The sequence below is a fragment of the Panthera tigris genome, chromosome B4, assembly GCF_018350195.1.
Source record: "Panthera tigris isolate Pti1 chromosome B4, P.tigris_Pti1_mat1.1, whole genome shotgun sequence".
In the NCBI taxonomy this organism is placed as follows: Eukaryota; Metazoa; Chordata; class Mammalia; order Carnivora; family Felidae; genus Panthera; species Panthera tigris.
Genome location: NC_056666.1, coordinates 60063090 through 60080667, shown reverse-complemented (window position 1 = coordinate 60080667; position 17578 = coordinate 60063090). Strand labels below are relative to the sequence as shown.

The following is a 17578-nucleotide window of genomic DNA, read 5'->3' as shown; positions in this document are numbered from 1 at the left end:
TTTTCCTTGGCAAGGATCACAGATGCCGCTGACACGGAGCCTTTTGGGATTCACCCTCCTCAAGGCTTGATTTTACAATCTTTGAGATGGCATGCATGGTCTGGCTTCACCCTCACAAACCCACAAGGCAGGGTTTCTCACCTTCAGCACCAGCTGTCAGTTCGAGCCGGTAATTTCTGGTTACGTCCCTTGCATTGAAGGGTGTTCAGTGGCATCCCTGGACACTAGTCACTGGACATCAGTCCTCCCTCCATCCCCAGCTGTAACATGAGAAATGTTTCCTGACTCCTACGGAGTGAAATCACCGCAGCTGAAAACCAGCGGAACAAATGATAAGCTATTTGTTCCTTTATTATTGCCCCCATTTTACAAATGAGGAAACAGACACAGCTAGGCCCATCTAACTTCAAAGCCCAAGATCCAAAACTCTATACTTGTATTTGTGCACAGGTCGGAGGCATACCTTCTAGTATAACTGCTGCCCACCCATCTTTCCTACTTGATATCCTTTGCATCACCCCCATGGAGCCTTGTCTACGCCTTGGTGCATACTGGCTGAGTAAACCATTTCTCTTGTCATGGAAACATGTATTGACAGTAACAGACACAGCCTGGCAACAAAGGCCCAGTCACAGCCTTCGACAAGTATACAACCTATCTGAAGAAATAAGACATAAGGCAAGGATAAGCTCTTTAGAGTGTCGGTTTTGGAGAAAACCGTTTCCTCATCTGTCAAAGGGAGATGTGCTGTCCTCCTAATTCACTGAGACAGTGCGAATAAAGCTCCTTCCCCAAAGCACAATTTCAAAAACCAACTAGATACTGGCAATAAATAGGCACAGGCACTGGACGAATTAGAGCGTTTCAAAATCATCGGGCCGGAATGGACCCTCAAAAACAATCTGAATGTACTACCCACGTGGTGCTCGAGCATTTAAAAATCCAAAATTTTAATTACCTGCTTCCAGCAGAGTTTAAGGGCTGAGTTTTCACGCAGGCTCTCGGCAACAAGAGTTTCCTGAACTGCCTCAGTTGGGCCTAGAGGAAAGACAAGGAAAGGTTCAAGCAAAGAGCAGAGCAACAAGCGAAGCAGAAAAGGTGGGGCTGGGCTTAAAGCTCTCCAGAGGGGCAGGCCGGGTCTCAGCACAGCAGGACAGGGGAACACAAGCTTGGAGAAAGAGGTCAAGACCAGACGAGGTCACAAGGTGACCAGTGGGGACGCTGACCAGGTGACACCGAAGAAACATTTCTCCTAAAAAAGTAACCAAGGGCTGCTGCAAAGCATACATTCAACTTCCATTATGAAGGTGGAGAACTTAATTTCTCACACTAAAAGATCAGCTTTCCCTGAGAACAACAGACAGATGCTTGTTTTAAATCTGCATTAAGGGAAAGTGATGATTTTGCCAGAATAATGAGTCAATCTGCCCTAAAAGTAAATCCAAACGTCTTCCTTCCCAAATCCACAGGTCCTCCTGTTCTCTAAGGGCATCAGCCCAACATAAGAAACAACAGCCCAGAGCAGCCAGATTGCCTGCTTTTAAAATCTGCATTTCAATTAGGTGAAATCTCCCAAACTTGAAGTACTGGCTTCAATTTCTTTAAATACTGTGTAGGTCAAACGAAACCTGTCTCCGTTCAGTCTCAACTGAAGGACCACCAGTCTTGCCATTAAAAACTCTTGCCAAGCCCATGGGAGGTCAAGTAAAGCTTTGGGGCTGGCAGGGTGGCCTCAAACCAAAGGTTTATTTTGAAGATCTGTCTGGCAAGGAGATGTACAATACAGGGTTTTGTTGTACATCTACAAACGAGCTGCAGGGTTTGTAGAGGCCACTTTTAGGCAAACAGGCTTCAGCAATGGAATGTAGGAAGGGCCCCCAGCGACCACCTGGATGAATACAGACAGGCCCATCAGACAAGCTGCTTTTGTTCTGCCTCAGGTGAATTCTTTCACTGCCCACACCACCAGCTTCCACACAATCCCTCATCCAACAGGGAGAGATATCCCATTTAGACACCCAGGGTCTACTTCAGAGCTGATAGGGATATAAACCAAAGCAATGGCAGAAGCAATGGAGAGTGATTCAAAAATGTATGAAAGGCAAAAATACCAGTGATGATGGCAAGGCGAGGGTCCCTAGGATACCAGACACAAACCTGACCCATTGCAACTTTGATAATGAAGGTGAGTGAATCTTTAAGACCAGAGGCATACAGGCTTAAGAGTGTGCTCTTTGACTTCTGAGAACAGAGCCGTACTCATGGACTTGTGACCTGTGTAGTTACACAGGACCCTATGCTCAGAAAGGGTCCACACTTGGTTTAATGCTCTGCTGTCGTCATCTTGAGATTCTTTTTTTTTTCTTTAACACTTATTCATTTTTTTTTAATTTTTTTTTTTTAACATTTATTTTTTATTTTTGAGACAGAGAGAGACAGAGCATGAACGGGGGAGGGGCAGAGAGAGAGAGAGGCAGACACAGAATCGGAAGCAGGCTCCAGGCTCTGAGCCATCAGCCCAGAGCCCGACGCGGGGCTCGAACTCACAGACCGCGAGATCGTGACCTGAGCTGAAGTCGGACGCTTAACCGACTGAGCCACCCAGGCGCCCCTAACACTTACTCATTTTTGAGAGATGGAGAGACCAAGTGCAAGTGGGGGTGGGGCAGAGAGAGAGGGAGACGCAGAATCTGAAGCAGGCTCCAGGCTCTGAGCTGTCAGCACAGAGCCCGATGCAGGGCTCAAACTCACCAACTATGAGATCATGACCCGAGCCAAAGTCAGAAGCTTAACTGTCTAAGCCACCCAGGCGCCCGTCGAGATTCTTAGTTTAACTCTGAACTTGTGTTTTATAAGGGAGGTCTGAAGGGGCAATGTATGAGCAGAGGAGATCCCATGTAATATGTGTGGCTGCCATTTTTACACCGTGTTTGCAATACCTCAAGAGCACAGAATTTCTGTAGATTCATGATGCATGGGATATTAGCAAGACTAGGTCAAGGTAGCTGTGTTACCAGTGTAACCAAATGAGCAGGCAGGTGAATGCTGACAGCTCCCAGAAGCTGTGCTTTCCATTCAAAGAAACCACAACTTGCTCTGCACACAGAAACAAAGCAATGTCTTTCTAAGAAATACAAACAACCAAAGAATCCTATCATATCCTCTTACTCTTATTACTTCCCACTATTAGCCAACCATGTACACCGAAAATAATAGCACAGAAGGAAAAGGAGAGATAGGGCAACCCATGGTTCTTCTTCCTTTCAGTCCTTCCTTCAAGCCAGCCCCTTCCTTCTGTGAGACAAAGCCTGACAGAATGCATGTATCAAGAAGTGAAATAAAAAAGTAGTGAGATAAGGGGCGCCTGGGTTAAGCATCCAACTCTTGGTTTCCTCTCAGGTCATGATCACATAATTTATTAGATCGAGATCCAGTTCAAGCCTCACGTCCGGCTCCGTGCTGAGAGCACAGAGGTTGTTTGTGATTCTCTCTCTCTCAAAATAAATAAATAAACTTAAAAGAAAAAAAGAAGCAGTGAGTTAGTTTTGAACAGTGTTTCCACGTTCTGGGAAGAACAATACACATGTGCATGTACAAATTACAAAATATGAAGTGTGTGATTTCAGTAATTCTGCAGATGTGTCAAATGCTTTTAAATTCTTTTTGTTAATGTTTATTTGTTTCTGAGAGACAGACAGACAAAGTGCAAGCAGGGGAGGGGCAGAGACAGAGACACAGAATTCAAAGCAGACTCCAGGCTCTGAGCTATCAGCACAGAGCCCGACGCAGGGCTCCAACTCACAAGCCATGAAATCTGAGCCGAAGTCAGATGCTTAACGAACTGAGTTACCCAGGCGCCCTTCAAATACTCTTATATTTACACTTAACACTGGCTGCACCATATAAGAAGTAAAAATCATGCTAATAATTTAAATTTTTAATTTTCCTTCACTTAGAATGCTATTAAATAGCAAGCACGAGAACACGTCAAGAAGGTATAGAAGAAAAGGAAAAGCTTTTCATGTTAGTACCTTTAACATGGATTTTCCCCCCTGCTTTTTGAACGAGGGGCCACACATTTTCATTTTATACAGGGCTCCAAAAATTATGTCGCCAGCCCCACTGAGAACCATTGAACTCAGGAACACCATGCCTATCTAAAATGCTACACACACCTGGGTAAGTTCCTCCTGATATCCTTCAGAGCAAACCCAGAAATACCCATGGCTGGACTGATGGGCGTGCTCCATTAGTTCCATGCTCCTAATTACCGAATCCCTTTAGTCCTTTCCCCCCACCCCCTCAGGTCATTACAACAAATCTGCTGAGATACTACAACTCAGCATTGTTTCTGACTAAAGATCACTCTAAAATCCATCCGTAAACCAAAGACTACAGAAGACCTTAACCACGAGCAGCATCCAACGCAGACACCTTCTACAGGGTATTTTGCCATGCTTTGGCGGGTCAGTTTTGACCAAACTCAGGCTGTTTCTCCCCACTCGGAGCACTTGGGTTTCCCCAGGGAAGCGGTTCTGTGAACGACGAAGTCTGGTGGTCTAAAAATTCCTCCTTCAAATACAGTCAAGTTTTCCTTTGTCTCATTTCATTCTCCTCCTCTTTTTGTAGCCACCACTTTCCACTTCAATAAATTACTTTCCTGCCTGGAGACACATCCCGACAAATGTGTCAGCTTGTATTGTTTAGATGAGAGACTTCGGTCATTCTTTCAAATTTTTCCTCTGCACCAGTAATCCCCAAGAGCCAGCCTCTCAGGAGCCTAAATCGCCTGTCTATGAATTTCCTTTCACTGATTCTTATTACACTGAAAAAATGCAGACTGCCTGCGGTGAACTTACTCAACTCTTATCGCTTCCAATCACATTTTTTTCTGTTTCCCCCATCCTTTCTTCCATCCTATCTGAAGAAAGTTCTTATGGAGTTCAAGGCTAACCAGGCATTCGCCCCCCTGATTTTTAATCCATCTGTGGCCCCCTCCCCTAGACTTTGTACTCATTCCCCCCCTTGCTTTTGCTGCTTTCACACTACCCCCTGTACCTGTGCCTGCCTCAAACCAAGCTGTCGCAGCATGCTCCTCCTTGTCCGATTCCTTGAAAGGCTGGGCTAATGGGCCACCTGCAGCTCATCTCCTCCCTTGTAATAGCCAGGTTTTTGCACTCTGGATTCCATCTCTACTGCGCTAATGAAAATATAGTAAAACCTTGGTTCACAGCATAAATCGTTCTGGAAACATGCTTGTAATCCAAAGCACTAGTATATAAGAGTGAATTTCAAGAACCATTGGCTCAGCTGTGATCATGTGACACTTGACATCACATACGACTCATAGGGCAAGACACTGCTCGCTTACCAAATTAACATGTATTAGAGGTGTGCCTGGGTGGCCCAGTCGGTTGAGCATCTGACTTCGCTTCAGGTCGTGGTCTCACAGTTCATGAGTTCGAGCCCCATATCGGGCTCTGTGCTGACAGCTCAGAACCTGGAGACTGCTTCCGATTCTGTGTCTCCCTCTCTCTCTGCCCCTCCCCTGCTTGTGCTCGGTCTCTCTCTCAAAAATAAGTAAACGTTAAAAAAATGTAAAAACAAATTATTAGAAATGTTTGCTCATCTTGCAGAACACTTGCAGAACAAGTTACTCGCAATCTAAGGTTTTACTGTACACTCTCCAAGTTCACAAATGACCTGGTAGCTGGACCAGTGGCAGTTGACCCATCCTTGTAATGGGTCTGTTGTGCCAGATGGCAAGGACAGTCCCCCTGTGTAGGGTGTGCTTCTTCCCTTTGCTGTCACCATCTTCCCCTTCTCTGGTGGTTCGTGCTCTACCTCCTTTAATAAATTTTCTTTAGCCTCATCATGCCTCAATGCCAAGAGTTCCTTGACAGTTTGTACTTTGCTTCTCTTTTTATTCTGCATCTTCTTTAAAATAGGTGAAGGGGGGTAGGGGATAAGAGGTACAAACTTCCAGTTACAAAACGGGGCGCCTGGGTGGCTCAGTCGGTTGGGCGTCCGACTTCAGCTCAGGTCACGATCTCGCAGTCCGTGAGTTCGAGCCCCGCGTCGGGCTCTGGGCTGATGGCTCAGAGCCTGGAGCCTGTTTCCGATTCTGTGTCTCCCTCTCTCTCTGCCCCTCCCCCGTTCATGCTCTGTCTCTCTCTGTCCCTAAAATAAATAAACGTTAAAAAAAAAAAATTTTTAAAAACAAAATAAATAAGTCACAGAGATTAGAAGTGTAGCAGAGGAAACATGGTCAATAACGTTGCAATAACACTGTATGGTGACAGGTGGTATCTACATCTAGTGTGGTGAGCACTGCAGAATGTACAGAATTGTCGAATCATTATGTCATGCACCTGAAAATGATAGAACGCTGTATGTCATCTTTCATTTAAAAATTTAAATAAAAAATAAAATAAAATTGGGAACATTTGACATATTGTACACAGCCTAACAAATAGCAAATAACTAAATTTTTAATTTTGCCTTTTTATTTCTTTCTGAAGTATTTTATGGTTGTGCTTCAGCAGATTATTGGCATCCCTCTAGGATTTCCAAAAATAAATCAAATGCAAGATGAACTGTACTCATTATTTATCCATTAACAGAGGACATCTTTTCTTGATATTAAAAACTTCCATGGCCTAGAAATAATTTATCAACACTAGACTCAAATAAACTTCAGCATACCATATCCTGTCATGGTTCCTTGTCCCATATTTTCTAGTCATTTAAAAATATTGGACTATAAAAAAGAATAAATTAAATATACATAAAGTGTAAAAAAGAAGAGTTCCCTGAAGGTTCTGTACTTGCTTCCCTTTTTATTCTACATCATCTTCTGTAGTGAGTTCATCTACCTTTAATTGTTGTGTAACAGCTCCATGGAAACGATTCATCAATCTAGGATTCTGCCTAAACTCCAAACCTAAATTTCAAATTCTTAACACCTTTGTGTAGATACATCAACAGTTCTTAATGGCTTCTGACAATGCCAAGTCCAGAAATAAGCCAGAGGCAATAACATGAAGTGGTTGAAGATTCTGACCCTAGAGACTGTACCTACCTGCATTTAACACAGAGTCCAACACAAACAATCTAGGGAAATTCATCTAGCCTCTCTGTGCCTCAGGCTCCTCATCTGTAATGTAGGAATAACAGTGTCTGTTCTTAGGGCTGATGTAGGGATTAAATCGAAGTTAAAATATTTAAGGTACTTAGAACAGTGCTTGCCCTGTGTAAGTAGGAGCTATTATTACTCTTGCTGCTGTCGTTCCAAAAACCTAATGAGACAGGTACTGTTACTTTACCCATTTATATAATGAGAAGACAGAGATAGGTTATTGTGGGTCATGATGGAATCTCAAATTCCAGGTGTCCAATTCTTAATTCATCCTATTTCCCATTAAAATTCAACTTTCACTTGTATGCCTTTCTTGACTGAAGGTGTTCTGCCCTTCTCCCCACCCCTCACCACTTATATTCTAGTCACATTCAACATACTATTTCCAAAGTCACCTTTATAACATAATTCTCATAATTCTCCCCACCTGTAAAAGAATCTCATTTTAAAGCATAACCTTGTCACTCTCCTAAAAACCCTCTAAGGGCTGACTCCATTATATCTTACCTCTCTTAATATTGATCTCTGGATCTTACCTTTCTCTAAAATTCATCTCACTACATTCTACCTTTGCTCCAAACCCCAGTGGGCTCATCTCCCCCTTCTACCGCCTCAAAATCTCCTACTCCTCCTTCAGGGACCATTCAAATCCCACCTCCTCTAGCAGGACCCCACCAAACCCAACCTTTCATTTGAGTGACTCATGCAACTCATAGACAGCACACTCTTCCCATACCTACCTCCAAAAGGCCTAATGAATCAATTTTTTAAACTTTAATACTTCCTATATCTCAAGAGTAATGTGTGTTGTAAAATAAACAGTATGCTTTAAAAAAAAATTAAAACCCCTTTCATCTTCCCTGCCATGCTAATCGACATCCCATAAATTACCTCCTAATTTAACAATTTTTCATGCATTGACAAATATAAACTATACATGTGTGCTTGGTTGTTTTTCTTAATATACAATAGACATCTAGTCAACATATTTTTTTTCAACCATTTTAACAGCTAAATAGTATTCTAAATCGGTTTTGTATTATGGTTATGTGTAAGGAGGGCCTTCTCCTTTCTGCCCCCATCTCCTATACGTGAATATTCCCAAGGATAAAGGCCATGTTTTGTCCTTACATCTTCAAGAGGACCTCACACCAAGGCCAAGAATTGCTTACACACACGTAATACCCTATTTCATCCTCACAACCACCCAGTTATTCCCATTTCACAGGAGACAAAAATCACACAGCCAGTAAGGACATGGGCTTTTCAAGGTTTTTTGTTTTGTTTTGTTTTAATTTATTTTTGGGACAGAGAGAGACAGAGCATGAACGGGGGAGGGGCAGAGAGAGAGGGAGACACAGAATCGGAAACAGGCTCCAGGCTCCGAGCCATCAGCCCAGAGCCTGACGCGGGGCTCGAACTCACGGACCGCGAGATCGTGACCTGGCTGAAGTCGGACGCTTAACCGACTGCGCCACCCAGGCGCCCCAAGGACATGGGCTTTTAATCTACATCTGTCTGACTCTGGAGCCAAACACCTTTCATTGATGACCTAGGCTATAACTAATAAATTTCTCATAAGGACATCCTCTGCCTTTTCACCCCATGTTGGGACACAGAAAAGCTCCAAATATTCTGGTGTAGGCAGGTGGAACTGAGGATAAGAGATGGGCGCTGGAACGAACGGTGAGCACGAAGAGTTCAGTGGCTGCAGGTGTAAAGCTAACGGCCCATTCAGTACTTCGATCTGTGTTTACTGAGAACCTACTCGAAGTTGAATTTCTTGCCTCTTCAGGCTCCCCATTACACTCTCCCTCAGCAGCGGCTGCCACCATTTGTTAAAAATGTATATGCCAAATGTGCCACTATTAATTCTATTAATAATTTCTCATTATTTCTCAATTATTTCTAAAAATTCTGTGAGACAAATATCAGTACCACCATGCTAAAGATGGAAGAACTGAGACTCAGGGAAGTTACTTGCCAATATTAGAATGTAATAAATAGTAGGGCACCTGGGTGGCTCAGTCAGTAAGCATCTGACTTCAGCTCAGGTCATGATCTCACAGTTTGTGAGTTCGAGCCTCGCATCGGGCTCAATGCTGACAGCTGGAATGCTGACAGGTTCCAGTGCCTGGAACCTGCTTCAGATTCTCTGTCTCCCTCTCTCTCTGCCCCTCGCCCGTTCACACTCTTTCTGTCTCTCTCTCTCTCTCAAAAATAAACATTAAGAAAAAATTTTAAAATAATTGTAATAAATAGCAAAGCCAGGATTGAAGCTGAGGGTCAATTTGCTCCAGTCTGACCCCTCTTTGGTCATACAGAATGCTGCCTTTCAATTCGTAGAGAAAAGACGAACTATGACTTTTTAAAATTTAGACTCAGGATTACATTTGGCTACAAGTAAGAGACCCAATTTCTGTGGTCTAACCAAATAGAGATTTTATTCTTCTCACAAAAAGTCAAGAAATGGGCAGACACGGTCTGGTACAGCAGTTCCAAAATGCCATCAGCTTCTCAGCCTACTTAACCCTTAAGCTACTAGTCTGTGGTCACAAGATGGTTTCTCCACTTAGAAAATAGCCTTTGTGTTCCAGGGAGAAAAACGTACAAAGAGCAAAAGGCAAACTCACAGAGGCCATCCCCTTGTAAGAGCTTTGAATGTGGTGGGGAGCCTTACCCACCTACTTCCGTCTCATTGGCCACGACTACTAGCACTTAGACATCCTACAAGGGAAAAATTAAGTTTTTGTTTTTTGGGTTTTTTTTTTATGGTGGTAAATTAAACAAAATGAGTTTAGCTGTAGGTTAGAGGTGGGTAGGAAGGATTCTGGTTGGCATCTAGTTGTGTCTGCCCCAGAGGGTGATGTAGACAGAGCACAAGTCACGCTAGAGAATCAGGTATTCTGGAGAGAAAAAAGCAATGAAAGAACCTTAACTCTGTGCTGAGAAGCTGCCTGAGAAGCTGACTTTGTGCAAAGTCACAAACTGCCGGGAGTGGGGGCTGGAAGAACGCGAAAGCATCCAAAGCAGCTGATCCAGAGGAAAAACACGGAGACCCAGGTGACTTCACACAAATCATCCTGACCAACTCACAGGTTCAACCAGAGTCTCTCCTGAGTCCTCGCCGCTTCCCTTCCTCCCACTCACTCACTTCCCAGAGTCAATACAGATGGGAACCTACAGGCTCAGACTTTTCTATCATTCATAAGAAGAAATAGAGCGTGTGCAAATTCCGATTCAAACAAAATAAAACTCTCTACGATGTGTTGTTATAAGCAGCAGCATCTTTAGAGAAAGATAATGGTTGCAGAAACATCATTTATGCAACTGTGGCCACAACAAGTTATATTAAGAAAGCGGGCCATAGACTTTTCGCCTCAGTTTCACTTTCTCGTAAAGAAAGCAAACCTGATAAAACCCGGTAGTAGCAAGATGACATTTGTGCAAAATGCTATAGTGAGAAAGGTGATAAAGGGCCAGCAAAAAAGGGACTAGATCCTGTGAGCTAGATCCTACATACAGAGAGATACAGTAGAGTTTTACATTCATAGCACGAAAGAATTAATGCACTTCCCAATGGCCCTACCTACTTCTTCCCAAGAACCACCTTGCTTGCCTAAAGAACTGAGCCACATGTGAATGGGCTTGGCAATGAAAACAGCATCTTTACTCTCTCTTACCAGGTAAAATTAAGTTTGCCCTTGTTAACAAACACACACAAGGGATCAGCACACCTGCTCTCTCAAACTTGCGTCTGTTTTTTTATGTCAAATGCTTGATTTCCCTAAATTAAAGGAGAGGTGAAAACAACTAGACTTACTCTGGAGTTCAGAGGGTGTCCATAAAACCCACAGCCAGCCCCGGACATGACAGGATTTGATCTTCCTCCTCCAGGATTCATATTTGAGACATGAGCCTTTGCCAGAATGAGTGATACTGAATGCAATTCGAGTTTGTACAATTTCTTCAGTCATGGACATTTTTAGGTACACCACTGTACAGAAACCACCAAATGATCTTTCTATTCTGAACGCATTACATTTGCCAAAAAAAACTAGGATTTGCATGTGGGCCAGTCAAAATGTGAGTCACAGCAAGTTCTAGGGAGACACATAACCAAAGTCCAGTCACAAACTGTGACAACACACCCATCGGGACCACTCGGAGTCCAAACCCACATCTCAGAACTAGAAGCTCTTCAACGGGTCCAGACTGGTACACATTTCACCCAGATCCTCCTCTCCCCTACAAAAGTGCCTAACAAGTGTGCAAACTTAAAACTTCCAGACGGGCCCATTTTTTAATCTAAAATCCAGTTGTTTGGTGTTTTAGATCCTTCAAAATGGAAAAAAGTACTGAAGCAAAAGTAATCCTCACCACTTGGCCTTTTGAAACATTATCAACTTACACCAAACTGACATCAATGACTATATTTAAAATAAACAGTGCAAAATAGAAGAGTCTTTGTTTTTTTTGTAGGGTGGGTAGGTTCAGTTAAGTTGTTTTAGGCCATTACCTCCAATTACTAAAGCATCAGTCTTTGTGGTTGTAATATACATGGCTGAAGCTGTAGGCTTTTGGACTAGGAAGAAGGTTCTGACGTGCACTGTGACGAGTTTAAGAAACAAATGCAACCACACAAGCCCAGAGCAGTTTTTGGATAGTGTCCATTTTTGGACAATTTGATGACTGATTTAACAGTGAAATTATCAACCTTTCGTTGAAGGGAACTGCTGGCCAGAAGACAGACACTTTGTTCCATTTATCCCCAAACAACACCCGGTGTCACTGATCTTAACAGCTTTGCCTCTCATACTTACACCCATCTGTTCAACCATGGTTAAAAAATAATAATAAATCCTAGCTCCCTGAAATATTTCACAATTGGCTGCTCAACTGTGACTATTTTTCTTCTTAATTTCAGAACTAATAGGGCTTTCTAGGGAAATCTCTGGGAATAAAAAGGGCATCATTATGCAATATCTCTTGCCTACGGCTCCACCTTGAAGCAGTATTTAAAAAAGAATCGAGATACACGCCCTAATGTGAATGAATAGTCATTAATTTGCTCATTCACTCAATGTTTTGAAAAGGTAATTCAAATCAGGTCAGAAACATGTAATAATATCTTTGAAAAGACAGAATCAGATGAATGAGGTCTCTTTCAGGTTAACAGTTTGAATAATGTGCTATTTGGGAATTAGGAACATTTTTAAATGGGAGATGAAAAACTGAAAAAGTTAATTTTAATGTAACAAATTACCAAAGGAATCTAAATTGACTATAAAAATACAAATATTTCCTATTTTTGGAAATTATGTTTTAAAAAGGAGTCAGCTAGGGGGGCCTGGGTGGCTCAGTCAGTTGAGCGGCTAGCTTCAGCTCAGGTCATGATCTCACGGTTCATGAGTTCGAGCCCCGCTTCGAGCTATGTTCTGACAGCTCAGAGCCTGGAGCCTGCTTCGGATGGTGTCTCCTTCTCTCTCTGCTCCTCCCCTGCTCACACTGTCTCTCAAAAATAAATAAAACATTAAAAAAAATTATTTTTATTTTATTTTTTTTTTTTAAAAGGAGTCAGCTAGTCAGTAACAGTGAAAAAGTGACCTTGTTCTGATTTATCTCATGCTGGGACAGTGAGTGACAAAAAGACTACATACATAAGCAGTTACACTCTCCCTCACTGAACTTGTTTCCAAAAAAACTTGTTTCAATGATGCCCTTGAAATTAGGCACTATTGATCTGGAACTACATTGCGCCCTGCATTTCAAGTTAACATTTGTCCACAAAGGCCAGATTATCCTTTTTTTTTTTTTTAAGCAGCTATCGGAATTATGATAGATGCTGGTTGAAGAGAATTTAACCAAAACCTGATCCTACCCTTCTCAGTAACTCAAATATCTTTCAAATTTTGTCCTTTGAAAGTACTGTATTTTACTACACTACATACACCTTATAAACACAGAGAAAGAGAAACAAATATTGGTTAAAACTAAGTACACAAAATTAGTGTTATTACTCAAACTGTGAATGAAATTTAAAGTGCTGGCATATTCAAGTCCCGAAGCCAGGACCTGCTTCTTGGAAAGAAAACATAAATCTGAATTTGGCACATCAGGACAACATCGTAAAGATACTCCTTACTGGACTGGTTATTACAAACACTATCAACCAAGGCTCCAGTGAGCTCACATTAGTCCACAGGAATTCTGCATTACCTCCTCCTTCCTGCTGAAAAAGTACAGTGGAAAATACAGTATGTTTTATGTACTTCCTATAGAACATATATAGAAAAGACTTATTCACCACTATCTCAGAGCCACTAAGCAATTGCTATTTCTTAGCCCCAAAACACAAACCAAAATTAAAATGTTCTGACCTTTTCAGTAAAACACGCCTTCCCTTTGCAAAAAGCCTGCTCCTGACCCACCCTGTACTAATTTTTTCAAGAACTAAGAATAACACAGATCCAGGTGTTTTAGAAACAAAAGCAAAACAAACCACTTCTTTCTAGCTCTGAAACCTGACTGTCATCTGGCTAGAAAGATGAAGAACCCCATCTATGAAGTCCTGTGTTCCCTATTTCTCTACTTGGATTTACTAAATTAATTCAGCCTCTTTCTTTCCTCGCCTCCTGGAAATGCCCTTTCATTCAAGGCACCTGGGATGCAGTTTTTGACTCACAATGAAGTTCACACCTGACCTGGCAACAGAAGGATCCTCACTGCTGAGGAACAGTGGTGAATGAAAAGGGAAACTGGACTCAGAGGTCTCAGCCCATATGGTTGTTGTGGGGTTTTTTTTCCCCCCTCCAAAAGAAAGAGACTTAAGCACTGATAAGTGAGGTTCTCAAACAGTTTATGGAATTCTCTTCCCAGAAAGCCAATCACAGCCAATTAGCTACCTGGGCACAGACAAGATCTCCAAGCAGGAAAAAGGGTTTCAAACAGGAAATAAACAAAAATTAGAATTCTCTATTGCCACTTCTCAAAATACCTTTTCCTCCCAACGGCCAATTGCTTTTCCTAAATTGGGACACTAAATTGAGTTCTTCCTCTATTGCTCTCTGCACTTCTTACTGAAAGGATTTGTTTTGGTCCCACATGTTGAAAAATCCACGCTCCTATAATTAAGAGTTTGTCACGCCTTCCACACTATTTCCCTGTTCAAACTCTTCTGTAAAAATGATCCTTGAAAACGCAACTACCAGCCCTCATCCTTTTCTCAAGCAGCCACAAAAAACACATCTCAAGATCCTCAGCAGCCTTCCTAACCCCTCCAGATCAGAAAGTTGGCAATGAAAGGGATTCTCGGTTAATATGTCATAGTGAAAGGAGATGGGAGTTTTAGAAGTGTGCCCCCAAGAGACGAGTTTTCCCACAGCTCATAATTAATACACCCCAAGTGAATTTCTCACATCCTGTCCTGACTGGACTCAATAAAGGGATTTTTTATGTTGATACATAAGAATATTAAGAATAACAATGATATTCTTTCATTTAGGTCAACATGTAACAGGCCACAAGGAAACTAAAAAATACACAAAACTTTCGTTCTCTCTCAAAAAGCACAATTTTGGGGTCGAAATGTCATAAACTTTTTGTCACACATTTAAATACAACCCCCCATACACACACACTTCTCTAACTGGGGTTCCCAAGTATTACTGGGAGACTAGGGTGTGGGGGGTCTAAGGACACAGACAATACCTTACATGTCCATCCTGTAGGTATTTTTCACATTTAAGCTAGTTGGGAGCCCTAGGAGTTAAGCCCCCCACCCCACCCCCAGAAAAGTTCCCGTTCCCCCTGGGAAACAGGAGTGAGTTGGAAAGGAAATCGACCCGGGGAAGAGGAGGAGCGGCTGCAACACCCAGCTGCAACCGCACAACGGTGCCACTTCCCTCCGGTCTGTGAGAGGAGCCAAACGCCCTTACCTGGGGGGTGGAGAGCCGCCGGCGCCAGTTCCAAAAGTTCTGGTTCACCTTCCGTCCGAGTTCAAAGCCCCAGCACGGTGGCCCCGCCGCAGGCTCCCAGCCCGAACCCTTTCCCGTCCCGCTCCCGCCTTCCCCACCCTCTCGGCCCTACACCATGTCAGGAATCCGGGCAGGCACAGAGCTAGGAGCTGACATCACTCCCAGTTCCAGGTACCTCCCCCTCCCACCTCCCACTCGCCTTCTCTCCTCCCTCCCTGCGGGAATTAGCCAAAGAGAGTTCGCAAGGGGGTGGGGTCGGCCGCGCCCGGGCGCCCGTTCATTGGGCCCGGAGACCGTCACTCAGAGGAGTCAACTAATTTTATACATTCCTCGCTGAGCTAGACCACGGCTGGGAGTGGGTGGTGGTGGGAAAAGAAAAAAAAAAAAAAAAAAATGCTGCCTTTGCTGCTATCTCTAAGAAAAGGGAGTAAATGGTATGGGCTAGAACCTTGCGGATCGTGTTTTAAACTTCTCCTGGGGTATTTACCACGTCCCAGATCGGAAACGAAACTAACCCACCCCAGCCCCCTTTTTAAGGAAAAACAATTGCCTCTGTGTCACGGGCAAGTACGAGTCCCGCAGCGCGTGGAGCAGAAAATGGCTAGCTTTAAGTCATGCAAATAAAGGAAAACGGCAGCTCACTGTTCTTCCCTTTCATCTTGGGACTGCTGGGTGTTCCCTTAGATGGGGAATTTAGAACTTCAAAAGCTCCGGAAAGGTTTGGACGAGAAAACCGCGCGACCCAGCTCTGAATTGTTATCCGGCGGCGTTATCAGCCATGTGCTGCTGCTTTTGCTTTTAGCGGTGAAAATCACACCACACGAGCTTCGGACACACACAAAAAAATGAATCTCTGAAGTAAGAAAAATTACTATTTACCTTTTTAAGTACCTTAAGGCTGTTGCTTTCATGCACTACTGAAAAGGGAGGGGAGGAGGGGAATCTCACAATTGAGTTCAACAAGCCGCAGGAGAATAATTACTATTGAATGGAGCCAATTGCAGTGGCTGAGCTATCAATTAAGAATTAACTAACATTTACCCTTGACGGATATCGTGCTGTATAATCCCCTTGGCTACCAGAACAGAATGATTCTCGGGAGATGGTTCTTTCAGTTTGCCTAATATCTGATCCAAGACAGAACTGAATGGTGAACTGTGGCTCTATTTGTATGAGATATAGATAGCATAGTATCCATTATCTTCTGGAAGTACAATGAATTAAGTATTGGCTTTCTGTTGGTTTGTATTGTTTGCTTTTTGATTGATGACAACATCTCCTACATTTCATTATTCTGCCAAAAATTGTAGATAGATGCACAGAGTCAAACACTGTGCCTCATTTAATCCTCACAACCAATCTGCAAAGTGTCATTAGCCCCACCTTAACATAAGGAATCAAAGGCTCAGCAAGATTATATACAAGTAAATTACTCCAGAACATCCGGAACTGGGCTTGAAACCAAGAACCATTTGACTCCCAAACCATTTTCTCCCTTTATAGTAGTGATTGCCCACAACAGACACTCATTCAGACACTATAATGCTGAAAAAATCCACAGACCCAGACTTCCGTCACAGATCCACTTTCCATTATACCATTGTGCTGTTTGTCAGACCTATAGTATTCCAACCTCATAGCGTATTTCTGACTTCATTTTTCCCCAGCTCTAAGTCTTTCTATGCATCCATCACCACCAAATGAGTTTTCTAAAACACTGTTTTGCTTTTGCCATTAACATCTTCTCCTCTAAATCAGACTCCCTTTCCCTACAATTCTTAGCTAGCCATTCAAAACTCTCCCTAACCTGGCCTCTATTTACCTTTCCCACCTTATCTCCCATTTCACTCCTGGGAAACCCTCTGCTATATTCCAGCTGGTCTACTCACAGATCGCTGCTTGATTCTTACCTTCTGGCCTACCTGGAATACCAGCTCTTCTTTGTGTTAACTTTTGCCCTTTCCTCAAAGCCTAACTAAAGTCCTAGTCCTCATTGTGTGCTACAGTGAATGGAAAAAGGGCTGGGGGTCCGTTGCACAGTTCTGGCATTTACTGTGTAACTGGGCAAGGCACTGAAACATCCATCAGAAACCTTGGTCACCACCTTTATACAATGGGGCTGATAATACATCAAAGGTTATTGTAAGGGTTATTGAGATTGTACAGAGATATAAACATATGGGTAATTACGTCCAGTTTTATGTATTTCCTTATCTTCCCACAGGATTAACCAAGCTCCATGCTTAATCCTCTTTGTATTCCTTACACGTTATTCAAAGACTCAAAAATATGGGACTACAGAAAAATGGATCATCATATCACTCCTAACCCCCATCCATTCCTTAATGCACCCAAACCACCAATAATCTCACAGCCGGAAATCATAACTATCCCTGCCCGCTCAGTCAGGGACACACTTGTCAGTGGTGCCTGTTGCCTGCTTTGTTCCCCAAATGCTTTCCAA

At 42.9% G+C, this 17578-nt stretch overlaps 1 protein-coding gene across 2 annotated transcripts in view; it reads right to left on the bottom strand.

Moving 5' to 3' along the window:
• The window catches only part of PPFIBP1 (PPFIA binding protein 1), a 174704-nt gene extending 159468 nt beyond the window's left edge, over positions 1–15236 (bottom strand). The window contains exons 1-2 of one of the 2 annotated variants that reach the window (XM_042992007.1): positions 15076–15236; positions 959–1038 (exon numbers count right to left, since the gene is read on the bottom strand). The gene's annotated coding sequence lies outside the window, so the exon portion shown is untranslated. The remainder of the gene's footprint in view (positions 1–958; positions 1039–15075) is intronic. The other variant, XM_042992008.1, reaches the window with a different exon arrangement.
• Between the last annotated feature and the right edge of the window lie 2342 nt (positions 15237–17578).